Source organism: Lactuca virosa, chromosome 3, assembly GCF_052849685.1.
Source record: "Lactuca virosa cultivar CGN04683 chromosome 3, Lactuca_virosa_CGN04683_v6, whole genome shotgun sequence".
Classification (NCBI taxonomy): domain Eukaryota; kingdom Viridiplantae; phylum Streptophyta; class Magnoliopsida; order Asterales; family Asteraceae; genus Lactuca; species Lactuca virosa.
The window spans coordinates 27,663,431-27,669,855 of record NC_136428.1 but is presented as its reverse complement, the minus strand read 5'-3'; positions in this window follow the sequence as shown (position 1 = coordinate 27,669,855).

Sequence of the window (6,425 nt, the reverse complement as noted above, 5' to 3'; positions counted from 1 at the left end):
GAAAACGGAGTCCGTATGAAGGAGTTACAAATTCTTCGCGGTCATTTAACAGTCTAAACGCCTCCTACTGTTAAATTTAAGATCGGTCGCGAATTAGCTGACGGAGTCTAAATGAAAGTTGTAGATCTTGATTTTATCTACGCGTTGAAAAAAAGAACGTCGAAAACAGAGCTCGTATGCGAAAGTTATGAATTTTTGAAAATCGGCTGATTTCCACCTTGTGTGCGATGCCACGTGTCAGCACCAGGCTGTGCCTGGCTGTATACAGCTGGCTCACGGCGTGAGAATCAAGAAACTCACGACGTGAGTGACCCTCCAGCCTCCTATAAATAGAGATGCCCCCCTACATTCATTCTCACACCTCCCTTCACTTCCCTCTCTCTCTAGAACTTTTCTCTAGCCCCGAAACCCCCCGAAAAGCCTAGGGAACCTCCCTAGCACGAGGCGGAAGCCCCGGAGCGCCCAACGGCTCCGAGAAGAAGAGCCTTTCGGATCGGGAACGCTGCTCCAGCGAAGCCCGGTTTTGAGAAAAACCCGTTGTGAGTGAGCTGCGCCCAACCTATCTTTAGTATTGCTCATGTTTTAATATAGTAATGTTATTAGGACCTTATAATAAATATTTGAGCTATTGTTATGAGTTATATAAGTGTCGTTATATTATCTTTTAACCACTCGCGGTACGGAGGTTCCGGTTTGGAGGGCCGCTTGGGTTGCTGGATTTCAGAAGTGCTTTAATGCCAAAATGATCCTGCCCACCGGTGTTCCATGTCTGGCCTCGTCTGTATATAGTGGGTGAAAAGTATTGTGTCACGCTTATATAATAATAATAATAGCTAGACTATTAATTAGTCGCGGTTAACGTTAGACTAAACCCTAGTGGTTTTGATACTAGGTTTTGTTGAGGAAATTGTTTTGAGAGTAACGAAGCGCTGTCCGAGTGCCGAGTCACCACCTAATCAGGTGAGTGCATAGTCCCTTTCATGAACATGATTTTAATACAAGTATTTATTGAAGTATTAATTATATGTTTATGTGCGAGTTAATTGATGTTGGCTGAAATACGTGTTAAAGAACATACCTAATTATATATGATAATTAAGGATAAAGAGTAAACCTAAATTAATTATGAGGAACATTGGGTAGTATTTTCTTATGAGTACAAATGAGTTATACTTAGAGAATATAACTTTAGTATATGTCATTGATCTAGGAGCACGGATTAGACATAGTCATTGTCCCTAGTCTGAGAGTATGGATTGGACATAGTCAACTGTCATTAATCCTAGAGTATGGATTAAGACATAGTCGGTTGTCCTTAGTCCGGGAGTATGGATTAAGACATAGTCAGTTCTCCTCAGTCCGGGAGTATGGGCAGGACACAGAATCCGTCATTAATCTGGGAGTATGGATTTAGACATAGACCAATTGTCCCTAACCCGAGAGTATGGAATGGGCACAATTATTGATCCGAGAGCATGGATTAGATCCGAGAGTATGGATTAAGTAAGAGGTAAAATTTAAGGTCCGAGAGTATGGATAGTCTCGTTGTGAGGATTAACGGGGTGGGGTAAGAGTTGATTATATATATATGGGGAAATTGTATATTTTGTGTTCTAAATTATATATGATATAACATTGTGGGATTGAAATCCCTATGTACTCACCAGGTTTCCCAACCTGACCCACTCCAGCTTATTTGTATCACAGGTGTCGATACGAAGCACTGAGAGATTTAAAAGAGATGTAGATCACTAGTGTAAAATAAGTGTAAGTTCTGTTTATGCTTACGTTACTGTATTGACGACGACATCCCAAGGTTTTAAAATGAATAAAAAAATACATTTCTTCGGAAATGCTTTGATAACACATTTATCATGTTTTTCTGGGAACAAATTCCGCAACATTTTTATTAAAAGAAGAACTCTGATTTTCAAACAAGCCTAAACAAAATCGGTCTTTTCTGGACGTGAAAATGGGGATGTCACATTTTTGGGTCGTCGTTCGAGCAATCAAGGCAACGTGTTGGGGGGGGGGGGGGGGGAAGGTGGGCTATTTCACGGGTCTTGGGGCTTGCCTTGTTGGTGCTCGATGGTTGCTTCGTATCTACAGTCCCCCCCAATATATACGTCAAGGAAATGAGGAATAGCACCCATGTTGTCCATTAGGATAGTTTTCAGGTCATCGTTCAAAAAATCAAGGCAACATGCTCAAGGAATCAAGGCAACAGGGCTAGTTTCAAGGTCGTCGTTCGACAAATCTAGGCAACAATGTTAGTCATCAGGTCATCGTTCGAAAAATTAAGGCAACATGATCGAGGAAACAAGGCAATGGGGCTAGTTTTTGCATCGTCCTTCGAGCAATCAAGGCAACGTGTTGGGGGGTGGGGCTTGCCTTTTCGATGTTCTTTCATGGCTTCGGTCTCCATGGCCCCCCCTATATATACATATTGCACAAAGAGCTTGGTGACAGGAACAAACATTGATTTTCCATATGATGCATAATTTTTTTGAACAAGCACGACGTGGGGCAATTTTGGTCGCGATCAGCATTTTCATCGGTGAAAATGGGTCGGTTGCGAGGATCTCGTCGAGGAGTGGCTGGTCGCGATCTGGTTTCACCGAGCAAACGCAAATCGTGACTTGGATATCACCGGTGAGCTTAGCCGATGGCCTTGCCTTGGCTTGCCCCTGGTCGTAACAGCTTTGACGTCGCTGGTCGCTCACCCATCTTCGAGGCGCCTGTGGGGCGTCACTCCCACCCTTCCCCTATATATACATATTGCACAAAGAGCTTGGTGACAGGAACAGACATTGATTTCCCACGGGATGCATAATTTTGCAAAATCGTCCATAACTCCCTCAAATTAAGTCCGATTTTGACGAAATTTTGCATGGCTCTTTATTAACACGAATAATGTACGGTTCAATAAAAAAAATATTTGGTCCGTAATTACCCGGGGACCGAAGCTTCGACACTTGTACACACACACTACCGAACTTTAACTTTCGAATTGGCAAAAACCCATTGAATGAAAGTTGCTCGAAATCATTGATTTACCTGGTAAATTTTCTTTCGTGATCGAGAAATGTGCACGGATTTCGAGTTACCTTGCAAGATGTGATTTTGGCTAACTTTCATCGGGTTGGGTCGTCTTTGGTCACCGGGTGGTCTTGTACTTCCGAATTAGCAAAAACCCATTGAATGAAAGTTGCTCGGAAACCTTGATTGACACGTAAAATTTCTTTCCTGATCGAGAAAATGTGCACGGATTTCGAGTTACCGATCAAAATGCGATTTTGGCTAACTTTCATCGCGTTGTGTCATCTTTGGTCACCGGGCGATCTTGTACTTCCGAATTAGCAAAAACCCATTGAATGAAAGTTGCTCGAAATCATTGATTTACCTCGTAAATTTTCTATCATGATCGAGAAAATGAGCACGGATTTCGAGTTACCGAGCAAAATATGATTTTGGCCAGGTTTTCATCGGGCTGGGTCATCTCATCACCGGTTAACCTTGGGCGTATCTAGTCTTGGCCGAGTCGAAAAATCTCAGACGCTATAATTCTCTATAACATGCCAAAATGAATCCGGTTTTGCACGAATTTTTGATATGATGTTCATGTTCTTATGAATTGTTGTTAGATCATAGGAATTATTTGCTAAAGTGTTTATTGATAATTCTTGATCATTTATGTGTTTTAATGGAGTCCATAATTTGTCCTCAAGTTATGGATTTCCAAAGGTCACTTTCATTTATGCACACTTAAAACACATAAGTTACATGAAAATGAAGAGTCTTCATTTTATGAACCTTTAATTCATAAGTTATGAAATGAAAAGTTTTGAATAGTTTCAAAACTTGTCCTCAAGTTTTGGAATTTGTAAAGTTACACACACTTTAATATAATTTAATTCCAAACCCTTAGAGTTTTAAAAGTTAAAATCCAACCCTTATACTATTTATAACATTAATGGTTAATTATTATATATATGTATAAGATTAAGTCGTTTTACCGTTAGTAGGCCTCATTCACGAAGCCGGTCTATAAGGGGGGTATAAGGTTGTTGCCTATAAAATGGCAAATTAATGGGTGTCCATTCTCACCCACCGCTTCCTTGATCGGTGGAGGGTCGTTAGCCGAATGGGTAGGACAATGAATTTAAATTCTCATTAAAAGTATGATGAATATTATAAAGTAACTAAACCTTTAATAAATTCTCAATCTTAGTTACTTTAGAAAAATTTGAATATGGTGCTAACTCATGAAATTCACACTTTGTACCTTACCAAGTCGTTGGTGGAGCATGTGTGGTTAACCGGCACACTAACTTCTACTAGTAAGGATCACGAAGGGTGACTTAATGTTTATCATAGATCGGTGGAGCGTGTGTGGTTAACCGACACATTGATTAGGTGATAATATTAAGGGTACCAAGTGAATTTGCATGGTTATTCACACCTTGTTTTGTGATCCTCGGCATCCCAGTCACAAAACTTGAAGGGCACAATCGAGATTGAAACATGCCATTGAAAAGTTCAATGAATCTCAAAAGAATCTAGGAATTTTAAACCCAATTAAACCTAATAATTCATTTCATTTTCATGGTGGAAATTGGTGAATCGTCATTCACCTACCTTCAAGTATGTTATAGCTTAGATTACGGCATATATTGTGTTGGATCCTAGCCTTAATATTACATTTGGGTGTATTATTAAGGATTTGATATATCTAATCTAAACTTGTCTTCTTCTTTTCAGATGTCTTCCAACAACAATGCTTCGGGCTCTAACCCTACTGGCTCCTTTTCCCTCATGAACCTTTGTGGGAGGGTCATCTTTGATGGTTCCAACTTCATGGATTGGATCCGAAACATCAGGATGGTTACTCGTTACGAGGACAAGGAATATGTCCTCGATAAGGAGCTAAAGGAGCTTGATGAGTCCACTGCTACTCCTGAGGAGGTCGCTGAGTATCGGGCACATGAAAGAGATGCCACCAAGGTGGCATGCATCATGATGGCCACCATGACAGCTGAACTCCAAAAGTCCTATGAGGACTATTACCCTTTTGAGATGCATCAGGATCTGATGGAAAGGTACCATCAGAGTGCTCGTCAAGAGTGGTATGAAATAATCTCCTCCATGATCACTACCCATATGAAGGATAGCAAACCAATCACGAGCCACATGTAGAAAATGCAATGGTATGTGGACCGTCTAATGAAACTGAATGTGAACTTCCCTGAGGAGTTGGCAATTGATATCATTTTGCATTCCTTGCCCTCGTGTTATGATCAATTTCGTATGACATACCACATGAACAAGGAGGAAGTCACACTCAGTAAGCTTCAAGGACTTCTGAAGACTGTCGAAAGTGGTCTTAAAAATAAGTCGGTTGCTACTCCTACTCCTACTACTACCCCTGTTTTGGCTATCGGGCAAGGCAAAGGGAAGAAGAGGAAGCACCCTTCGAAGGGTACCAAGGGAAAGTCCCTTGAAGGCTCCTCATCTGGAACCAAAGGTGGTTCTATCACTCCTTCTGCCATCCCTAAGGATGCTGAATGCTTCTACTGTCAAAATAAGGGGCACTGGAAGCGAAACTGCCCAAATTACTTGCTGGATGTCAAGGATGGGAAAGTGAAACCATCCCATGCAGGTATTTACACTATATTGTCTAATAACTCACCATATTCTAATTCTTGGGTTCTTGATACAGGTTGTGGTATTCACATCTGTTGTGACTTGCAGGGCCTAAGAAGAAGTAAGGATGTGGAGCACGGAAAGATAAACTTAATCATGGGGAACAAGAAGGTTGCACCTATTCCCAAGATTGGAGTTTATACTTTGTTGCTAGATAGTGGGTTAAAGTTAGATTTGAATAAATGTGTGTACTCGTATGAAATGGCGAGGAATATTATTTCCTTTCATGCTTTGTACAAACAAGGTTTTACCTTTTCTTTTGATAATGAAGTTGGTAGTATTAATGCTTTCTTTAATAATGCTCTTTATTTTAAAGCATTACCTTGTGATGGTGTGTATGAAGCTCTATCGGTTGTAGATAATTTAGGAAATAATGTATTATGTATTGATTCTTCTACTAGCTTGGATAAAGCATCTTTGTGGCATTGTCGTCTTGGACATGTAAGCAAGAAACGCATAGGCCAGCTCCAAAAGGATGGAGTCTTGGAGTCGTTCGACCTCAAGTCGGATGATAGTTGTGAGTCTTGTCTACTTGGAAAAATGACAAAATCACCCTTCACTGGTACTTGTACAAGGGGTGAGGGTTTGTTGGACCTTATACATACTGATGTATGTGGACCATTCAAAACCGCCACAAGGGATGCTAATCGCTATTATGTGACTTTTATTGATGATTTTAGTAGATATGGTTATGTCTACTTAATCAAACATAAGTCAGAAAC